This window comes from Eublepharis macularius, chromosome 10 (genome assembly GCF_028583425.1).
Source record: "Eublepharis macularius isolate TG4126 chromosome 10, MPM_Emac_v1.0, whole genome shotgun sequence".
NCBI lineage: Eukaryota > Metazoa > Chordata > Lepidosauria > Squamata > Eublepharidae > Eublepharis > Eublepharis macularius.
Genome location: NC_072799.1, coordinates 67,743,936 through 67,754,846, shown reverse-complemented (window position 1 = coordinate 67,754,846; position 10,911 = coordinate 67,743,936). Strand labels below are relative to the sequence as shown.

The window sequence follows — 10,911 nt, the reverse complement described above, 5'->3', positions numbered from 1 at the left end:
CACACAATATAGAAGTTGGGTGTTTGGAGTATGGTAGATTTAAAGTTTGCTAATCACAACCATACAGCCAAGATAAATTTTTCTATTTTGCGCGTTTTGCTTACCTTGTTTTTGTTACATTCTGCACTCTATTTTTCTACTACAGGTTGATTACAAAATGCTTTTCATTTTAAATGTTGAGTGGATCCACATTTTTTTTTTTTGCAGAAGAGGAAGAAGATGGATGAGACAAAGACGAAGAACACGTTCCTCCTTTTGCCTTCCCTTTCCACCTCCCATCCATGTATCATCGCCACATCCAGCTATGGAAATGCAGAAGTAGCCTTCTTTGCTAGATCAGGAACCCAAGACATAAATGCATCTAAATGTGCATCCAAGTGCAGATTTATCTGCAGAGTTTCGTTTTCAATGGGTATGTACATCCAGAATGCATACCCCTTTCCAGTCTTACAAATGTGAATGGATAGACCACGTCTGCACTCTGATACATATTAGGATAAGCATCTATTTACACCTGTGCCACATTCAGCAAGTGATACTTGTACAGAAGTCAGCTTCTATGTATAGCTATACTTAAGTGGATCAGAGCACCTAGCATTCTGGGTCTCTTGGGACAGCCAATGGTGAGTATGGTTGCACCAATCCAATCGACATGTGATCCTGCCCTAAAATATTACCAATCATAAATCCACTTAATCAGGTTCTCTCGATATCTTGTTCTAACTGTAGCATAATTGTAAAGCGTGTTTTACTTTTGATGTTGTGCTTATTAAAACAATTTATCCATGGGTTCCACATACTCATATACATGTATAGATGAAGGTACATGTAGTTTTGAAATGTCAAAGATCTGTGGACCTAAAGTACACATTGTTACACACAAAAATGATGTGTACAAGTAACAGCACTCTGATTATAGCTGAAGAATACCATGTGGATTTTTTAAATAGACAAACTTATTCAGGGCTTTTTTCTGGGAAAAGAGGTGATGGAATTCTCAAAAGGGAAATGTAGGAGAAACACGGAAGAAAAGTGTTGCTGCTTTCAAATGCCCCACTGCTTTTTTCAGCTGAGGGGGAGGAGGAGGAAGGGGGTTTCCTCAGCTGAAAAAAGCTGCTGGCATTTTAAAACAGATTTTTTTTTCAGCTGATGGGAGGGGAATCCCCCTCTTGTCAGCTGAAAAAATCTGCCAGCTTTTTTGAAAGCAGCATGCCTCACAAGAAAAGTGTTGCTGCTTTCAAATGCCCTGCTGCTTTTTTCAGATGAGGAGAGTGGGAGGAGGGATCCCTCTTCCCCCTCCCCTCAGCTGAAAAAAGCAAACGAGTGTTTGAAAGCAGCGTTGCTGCTTTCAAGGCCTGCAGCTTTTTTTTCAGCTGATGGTGTTTCTCCCTAAAGAGCTGAACACCTTGGGCTGCGCACAGGAGGAAACAGGATCAGGGGGTGGGGCTACTGGACATGTGGTTACTTTCAAGAGGTGCCAGAATGCTGTTCTATGGCATTCCGGCTGAAAAAAAGCCCTGCTTATAGTCATATTTAAAGCTACCCTAATATTTACTTTTGCAATATATGAATGCTTAGATCAAATAAGCTTCTTCAGCAAGGTGCAAGGACTTGTGCATAAGTATCACAACTTCCTGTAGCTGTCCCTTACACTGCATTTGGAATGACACCTAAAGTCCTCTTTAATGGTGGGGGTCAATTTTTTTCAGCAGCTCCTTTAAGAATAAGTGGACTCAGAAGCTCCACTGTGCACATGGTTCCCATTCCACAGGTGTTAGGTATTTCCCTTGATGGATTCATGGTTTAAGGAAGGGGAACAAACACATACATACCCTTCCATTTTTATAACCATTGCAGAGGTTTCACAGCCATTTCTGCAGCTTCATCTCTTTAACCAAATGCTTTCTCATTTGAAGAGAAGGTGACTGAGGTGCCCAGAGCCCATTCTATGGAGCTGAGCCTGGGAGGCCATTCAGCAGCCCTTCTTTTTGAGCCAGGTGCTCTGCAGCTCAAACAGAAGCTCAAACAGTACTTGTCATGAACCTTTTGTCATCTGAAAAAAATCAATATCAGGATTGGGACCATGATCAGCATATTTGTCTTTCTGTAATTGTAGAGAATACCAGATTTTCTAGTTTTAGCAATGTTTTGCTCTGCCACAACACAAATGAAAGATAACCACAATATTCTGGCTGCCTTGGTTGAAATGCTGAAGCTGAACAAAACTGAACCCTATAGCTTCAATATTTAAGTATAATATTTTATTTGTTTGTTTGTTTGTTTATATTCAATTTATATTCCACCCTCCCCACACCAGCAGGCTCAGGGCGGATACTGCATATCACTTTACTAAAATTACCTGCCTGTATAACTTTCTCCCCTTAATATCCTCCATTCACACAGGGAAGCTGGTGTACCTGCCCTGAGGAATAAAAAGCAATCCTAGCTCCCCAAAAGGTATACAAGCAGCTACCTATTGTTTCGGCAGAGTGAAGTGGGTATTCATTTCTGATTGTACATTTAAAATTTATTTATGTATTTGAGACATTTATTATCTACCTTTCCTCCAAAGGTATTTAAGGCAGCTTACTGTGTAAACAACGCATTATATTTAAAAACAGCAGTTAAAAATAGAGTTCAAACACAAAGTGATTCCGCACACGTTGGACAATGCACTTCCAATCCTCTTTATAGATCATTTGGAACGGATTTTTGTGTGTGCGGAACAAAAAATCCACCTCAAACGATTGATAAAGTGCATTGAAAGTGCATTATCCAACGTGTGCGGAATCAGCCACAGTTACAATTCAGCCCACATTAAAAAGCTGCCCTGAGAGAGAGAATCACCAGCTGCCTCCTGAAGCAGAGAGTGTGTGGGCCAGGTGCATCTCCCTGGGGAAATTATGGGACTGCCACTGAAAAGACCCTTTCCCATGAACCGACTGCCCTGACCTGGATAGGCCAGGTGAGCCTGATCTCCTCAGATCTCCTCCAACAAAGACCAGGGTTGCAGAGGCAGGCAATGGCAAACCAACTCTGTTAGACTCTTGCCATGAAAACTCTGCCAGGGGTTGCCATAAGTCAGCTATAACTTGAGGGCTCTCTCTCTCTCTCATCTACCCACCAACCCAGCTTCTTTGGTTGATGGGACAGTGAGAGTCAGGATAGCCTCTCCCTGTGATCTTAACTCCCAGGCAGGAATATAGGAGACAAGATGGTCTTTCAGATGTAAACTGTATCTAATCCAATTTATAGTTCTAAACAGAGCAAAATAATAGATCAATATTTAATACTGTATGGTACTGACACAATTTGCTCCAGTATAAATGAGCTAAGGTTAATGCCTGTTCCCTAGCAAAGAGACATGGGGCTTGAAAATCAGTGTCAAACAGGAACCATTGCCCTACCCTTTCTCATCTACACAATCAAGAATTAATCTTGCTTGGGAGGGAGGAACAGAGACAGAAAATTTGGAATTGAACCTGTGAAATGGCAGCTTTCCCTACTACGGTACATGCAACACACTCATAATTCTGCGAGGTTTGGGGAGGGGGGGTAACGTAAAATGTACAGTTCTTCAAAAAGCATTTTTATTTCAGCAATCTGGCTAAAAGACTCCCTTTGTAGCAGGGTTTATACTCATGTGAGTAGTATGCATATGCACAGCCTATAGCAGGAAGAACAAATTTATTTTGAAACCTGGCTTTGTGCTCGTTAGCATTTCCCCTCAAGTGCTACAAAGCTCTGAACAAATCGGCAGTAGCCAAATGTGCTTTCTACCAGCACACCAGCTGTGACCTTTTTTTGCGGAAGCAATTCATGCCTTAGTGATATCTAAATCAAACTACTGTAATGAGGCTGCCTTTGAAAAGTGCTCAGGAACTGTATGCGGCTGCTGAGGTGTTTAGGTGCCGCTTTCAGAATATAATACAATCTTGCCATTTCACTGGACTCCACTTGGTTTCTGGGCCCAATTCAAAGTGCTGGTTTTAAGCTTTAGAGTTCCAACTGGTCTAGGCCCAAGATATCTCAAGGTACCCCTTTCACACACATAAACCTATCTGATACAATGGGCCACACAATCTTGTTAAGACTTTTGGAAGCAGAAGTAAGTATCAGAGGACGTGCTTTGGATTGGCTCAAATCTTTCCTAGGGATCATATATTCAGAGGATTGCTGTTGACTCGTTCTCATCAGTGTGAGACTTGTCCTGTAGTATTCTACAAGGCTCAGTCTTATCCACCGGGCTATTTAATCTCTTTGTAAAGCCCTTAAAAGAAATCATTTGTGGGTTTGGAGGTGGGTGTCATCAATATGCTGATGACATCCAGCTCTATATTTCTTTGTCCAAAGTACCAATGCTGCTGCAGAGGTCCTGAGCGAATGCCTTTACATGGCTAAAGGTAAACAAGCTGAAAGTGAATCCTGAAAAGATAGCAGTGATGCTGGCTGCGAAGGGCAAGGTCTTGGAGGGCATAGTGCTTTCCACATTTGATGGGGTTCAGCTGACCCTTGCTGACTCAAAATGACTAGAGGTTATACTGGGCCCAGCGTTATTGCTGGAGAAGAAAGTTAATTCAGTGGGGGAAATACTTGCTGCCATCTTCATTCAGTCTGGAAGATGATTCCCTTCCTTGATTTCACTGATCTGGCCCTGTGTATTCATGCTCCAGTAACTTTGCAGCTGGACTGAATGCACTCTACATGGGTCTACCCTTGAAGTCAATCCAGAAAGTCCATCTGTTACAGAATGCCGCCGTTTGATTAATATCAACTCTAGGCTGGGCATGCATATTACACCTATTCTGCAGTCACGCCATTGGCTACCTATTATTTTTTTTAGTTCAAGTCAAGGTTATCAACGATTACCGACAAAGACGTTAATGGCCTAGGACACATATACCCGAGGACCACCTCTCCTGATATGCCCCACTGAGAACAGCGGCACTCATCCGATCAAAGTCTTCTGAAGGTGCCACTCTACAAATGGGAAAGATCAGCAGCTGCCCATCCCATGAATTCCCTGTTGTGGCACCCACTTTGTGGAACAGCTGGCCTGAGGAGGTCAGGAATGTCCCTAGACTTCTACCATTCTGCAGAATGTGTAAAATGGAATGGTTCAGGAGGACAGCTTTTTATAAGGGGAATGGGGGTGTAGTAAAGTGGAATTTCTCAGAAGGATGCTTTTACAAAAGGAATAGGGCTGTTGTTTATGGTATTGCTGATTTCATGCATGATCTTGTTCTTACTCAATTGCTTTCTGATTTCTGTTAAGCCAGCTTTTGTGTTTCATATACGTCATGTCTTATACTGTTTATTACATTTTTTCTAACTTTGTAATCCGATCCTATTATGCTGTTTATTTTGTCATATAATTGTTCATATTGCATTGTTTTAAATTTGGAATCTGCCTTGATTCTCAGCACGAAAGGTTGACTATAAGTAAAGTAAATAAATAAACTTGTTTTTCCATTAAGATCTTCCTCAACTCCATATGCATTTACCATTTGAAGTAAAGTTGGTAATTATGTGAGACAGGATGTCTTCATCGGCAGTACAATTATGGCATGTCCAGTGTCAAGAAGACATGTACCTTGCTCCATCTTTGCTTTTTTTCCCTTTCAGGAGCCTTTGGAAAGTGAGAACTCTCAATTTTAGGTTGGAACGGTGTTAACATTTTCTGCTGATTTATGGATTTGCTTGATTTTGTTACTTCCCTTTTTTTAGTTGCCTGTTTGTACTTGATATTGGATTATGATACTATGGTTTTATTTTTAGTAGGTATTGCAGGTTTTAATGGATTTTAGGTAGATCAATAAAGACTGAAATGGGGAACATAATAAATAAATATAAGCTACCTATTACAAAAACTGACGTCTGCTTCCATAGTTGAAGTCTTTAAGCCATCGAAGCTGAATTTCATGTTAGATAAAATGAAATGTTATTTATTTCATTACCAATAGTAACATTATTTCATGAGTTGACTTGGGACAGTTATTTGCATTTTTCAAATGTGCTGATTAAGCATTATTATCAATACAAGTTCATGATATTTATGTATTTATATGGTTACTGATTTTGCCTTACTATTTAAAATAATATCCCAGGTGGCATATAGATATTTCAAAAATACTCTAAAAACATAAATATACAATAATCTAAAACAGCAATTGACAATGCAATCCTATGAAGAGTTACTCCAGTCCAAGCCCATTGAAATCAATGGGCTTAGACTGGAGTAACTCTCCATAGGATTGCACTGTGAAACAATAACCTAAGATGATATCCTAAAAACAAACAACTTCAGAAGCTTAAAGTTGCATCCTAGATTATAACACAATTAAAAGTAATTTTACAGTGTAAATATCAAACACTGAAATGACAGCATATGTGACAAACCAACAGCAGTAAAATCAGAAACACAAATCAATACAAAAAAATTATAAAAAGCCACCCACTCATCCGCTACCCTTCAGAAATTTCGCAGTCAGGAAACTTGTGGCAGAGAATTCCTAAGTCTGGATGGAAGAGTTGAAAAGGTGTTATCCAAAATGCCTGCAGTGCTAACAAAACCAAACTCTTAGCCTAATGTTGGGATCAAAATCAACTTCTCTCTATTCACATTTAATATAAGAAAAAACATAGATAGAAATACAAGTTTGGCAACTTGCTCTAGGTACCATATCAAGAAACTATTTTCATATCTCATTTGAATTATTTTGTGGACATTTTGAATTTAACTAAGGATTTTAGTTGGGGAGAGAGGTTAGGGAGAGAGGAGGTTCTTCACATATTTCATCCTATACAACAATTACTTCTATGTCTAACAGTGAAATCCTAAGCAGAGTTACTCCAATCTGGACTGGAGTAACTGGACTGGACTGGAGTAACTGGATTTTACTGTAAATGTCCAAACAAGAATATTGCAAGGATTTTAACCCCAAAAGCAATTTAAAATGGGTGGGTGGGTGGGTGTCTGCACTGTGAGAAAGATTTTCTATTCGGTACAAAGCTTTTATGACCTTTCCTGCCTCATCTAACAATATTCAGGGCAAATTTACCATTTCTACAAGTGAATGATTCACTATAATTCCAATTTCCTTCAGCAGAGAAGAAGAAAAGCAGTTTTGCCTCATCATAATTTATCTAAGAGAAAATGTTCCTGATTCAGATAATTTTAGATCACACAAAGGAATACTAGTACTCTTTATTCTGAAAGTCCTCCTGATTGAGTAATCAGAGTGTATTATTACTCACCCTGCACACCAATTATTTAAGGTTTCCATGACAACTTTTTCTATACAGGATTGACTTTAATCCATCCATTTAAAGCACAGCCATTTAGAACGAATGTGGCTTAACTTTAATATAGCATTGTCTCCTAAAGTCCTAGGCCATTCTTCTGTTTACTGAGACTCTTCTTTCAGTTACAAGAAAACGGCAGTCGTTCCACCTATAGCATAACCTAATAAATTAACATGTTATGGAACACCTCATGGCCTCAAATAAATATTAATACATGCAACTATAAGGTATCATGGTCTATCTAGCTTGATATCATACCTCTAATTGCACCCATATGTTTCATAAATGATGCAGAAGGTGGTATAAATTCATTTTGATGGTCAAGAAGAATATACACTATGGCATGTAAGGTGCAAAAAAGGCCAGATACAAAATCCATGCAGTACTCAGCTTATTTTACAGCATTCTGATTGGAGAAGTGGATTTTAATACTTTCATCTCTTTTCCATTGCCCAAGCATGGGGGAAGAGTGGCTTTCCATTGACTTGAATGGGCTTAGACTGGAGTAACTCACCATAGGACTGCACTGTTAGTAATGAGATAATTTACAAATGAACAGACTGAGCAGGTATTATGGGGGTGTACAGCAAGGACAAGCAATAGTTTTGTGATGAATTTTCAAGCTACTTTTTGTAGATGCACAACAACTACTGTGAATCAATTCCATATTGCATAAATCCAAAAATATTTTTATGCCTGAACCTAATGTGTAATTAGTTTTCGGACAGTTCTGTGAACCAGAAAACTCCAGAATCCAACTGGCAGTTTATCAGTCCATCAAGGAAGCATTATCTGTACTACACATTCATATAAGAGGTTTCTGAATGCGCATGACTGACTCACAGATATCTTCCAATGTCTATAAGACATAAGTAATTGCTCCAAAGTCAAAAGTATTTCATATAAATAGCAATCTGTCTTTTTAATTGCCTGAGAAGACCATAGTACAGCATAAAGAGTTAATGCTTAGAGAGTATTAACCTTCTGAGTGTAAGCTACTTAACTCCTATTAACATTAAATAGGAGTCATGTGGTTGATACTGTGCCTCATGCTAATTAAACGCCATACTCCTAAACCCTTTCTCATCTGAGCTATTTGGTTTCAGATGGAGGATTTGGTGTACCATAAGTATTGCTTGTTTCTTTATGGTGGAAAAAATTATATTCTTAAGTTCCAGTTTGGGAGATATCCAAGTACAAAGTTCCAGTTAGAAAACAGTATGCATTGCTATCCCAAGTTTTAACTGTGACCATATAGAAATGTTGGTAATATAAGATAATGACATCTGGACTAATACAAAACACTTTATTCTTAAACTAGAGTTAATTACTCATATCTTATAGTAAATGAAACAAAGATGAAAAGGAATAGGCAAATCTACTAGGATTGTGCACCAACCCACCCACCCCAAATCTGGGATATCTAGATCTAAGTTTCAGGAATCACCAAAAAATCCAGTATTCTTGAAATCCAGGAAAGATTATCTGATTTAGTTATAACAAATCAGAGAATCCCAGATTTATTTGTCCATTATTCCCTATGGGGAAAACTATCTGGGGGGTATCCAGGGGACTGGAGGTGGCATTTTTAATTAAACTCCACCAAGGAATCTCCTCCTGATGGTCCTCTAAAGACCTCTCAAGATCCAGGAAGATTGGATCCTGGGGTCCAGTTCTATAGGCCCCCGAAAAACATGCCCCCAGCCACTCTCCATTATTTCCTATGGGGGAAACATTTCCAAGTTGTATCTCAGGGTGGCCAAAGACACACTCTCAAATGCAACCTCAACCCAGAGAAAGTTCAACAGAACCAAACTTAAGTCCCCGCAAACCCAAGTGCACTCTGGACAAGCTGCTCAGCCACTCTCCGTTGTTTCCTATGGGGGAAATATTTCCAAGCAGGCTCTCGGGCAAGAAACACACACAGAGGCAAGGCTGCCATTGACCAAAGGCAAGAAGAAGCCCAACAGGACCAAAGTGAATCAAAGGGACCAACATAAAACCAGAGAATCACATCAAAACAGAAAATTCCACTCAAACCAAATTGAAGCAAGGGACACTGCTGCAACTTAGCCCAACTGAACCAGTGTCACTCACAGAAACAAGGCAGTCAAAGAGAGCTCCTACATTGAGTGGCCTCTCCCTGCATGGCCTGGCCCCCTCCCTTCCTCACTCCCCCTCCTTCCTGCCTTTGCCTCACTCTTCTCTCCCTTCTCCCCCTCCCCTCTTGAAAAAAAAAGGGGAGAAGTCCAGGAGGTTGAAGCCACTGTCCCCAGATTTACCCGGATTTATCTAAAGGTCTGGCTCAGATCCCAGATTCTCTGATTTGACTCTGGAAAGTCAGATTTAGCTGGATCAGCAAAAATCTGGGTTTTCTTCCTGGTTCCCAGATCAAGATTGCACACCCCTAAAATCAAACCTTTTCAGTTTAATACCATGTCAACCACTTGAAGAACGTGTTAAGTAATAATATACATGTGTTTAATAACAATATTACATTGGTTGTTGTGGGTTTTCCAGGCTGTATTGCCGTGGTCTTGGCATTGTAGTTCCTGACGTTTCGCCAGCAGCTGTGGCTGGCATCTTCAGAGGTGTAGCACCAAAAGACAGAGACCTCTCAGTGTCACAGTGTGGAAAAGATGTAGGTCATTTGTATCTACTCAGGAGGGGTGGGGTTGAGCTGAGTCATCCTGTAAGAGTTTCCCAGGGTGTGGAATGCTAATGGCGGGAGGCTTCACTGTATCCTGAGGAGGTTCTTTTGCATATGGATTGGTACTTGATGTGCTAATCTTCTCTGCAGGGCTATTGTCGGGGATAGAATGTTTTGTTAGCCTGGTGTTTTTCAGAACTGGAAACCATGCTCTGTTCATTCTTAAGGTTTCTTCTTTCCTGTTGAAGTTTTGCTTATGCTTGTGAATTTCAATGGCTTCCCTGTGCAGTCTGACAAAGTAGTTGGAAGTGTTGTCCAGTATTTTGGTGTCCTGGAATAAGATACTGTGCCCTGTTTGCGTTAGGCTATGTTCAGCCACTGCTGATTTTTCAGGTTGTCCAAGTCTGCGGTGTCTTTCATTTTATTAGAATTTTTTAGAATCTTTTATTATTCATGTTCTTTATTATTTTTTATTAGTTCCACCATTGTCTGACAACCAGTTACTTCCAATGGGACAACGAATTCTATGAACAGATGGATGGGGTGGCCATGGGGAGCCCACTCAGCCCAGTTATAGCAAACTTCTACATGGAACATTTTGAAAAAACAGCTCTAGAATCAGCACCCCACAAACCTAGTGTATGGTTCCGGTTTGTGGATGATACATTTATCATTTGGAGCCATGGGGAGGAAGAATTGATGGGGTTTTTGAATCATCTCAACAACATCCACCTGAACATACAATTCACAATGGAGAAAGAAATCGAGGAAAAACTCCCATTCCTGGATACCTTGGTCATCCGCAAAGCAAACTTTCAGTTAGGTCACAAGGTCTACAGGAAACCAACTCACACTGATCGGTACTTACACAAAAACTCCAATCACCACCCCCGACAGAAAAGAGGCATAATGAAAACATTAGTGGATCGTGTAAGACAGATATGTGAGCCGCTCTT

At 40.1% G+C, this 10,911-nt stretch overlaps 1 long non-coding RNA gene across 1 annotated transcript; it reads left to right on the top strand.

The window, feature by feature from the left end:
* The first annotated feature begins 218 nt into the window (after positions 1-218).
* On the top strand, positions 219-5,899 carry LOC129336777 (uncharacterized). The gene is made up of 3 exons (XR_008597745.1): positions 219-412; positions 2,404-2,457; positions 4,844-5,899. It is a non-coding gene; the product is annotated as an uncharacterized LOC129336777 (long non-coding RNA).
* The last annotated feature ends 5,012 nt before the right edge of the window (positions 5,900-10,911 follow it).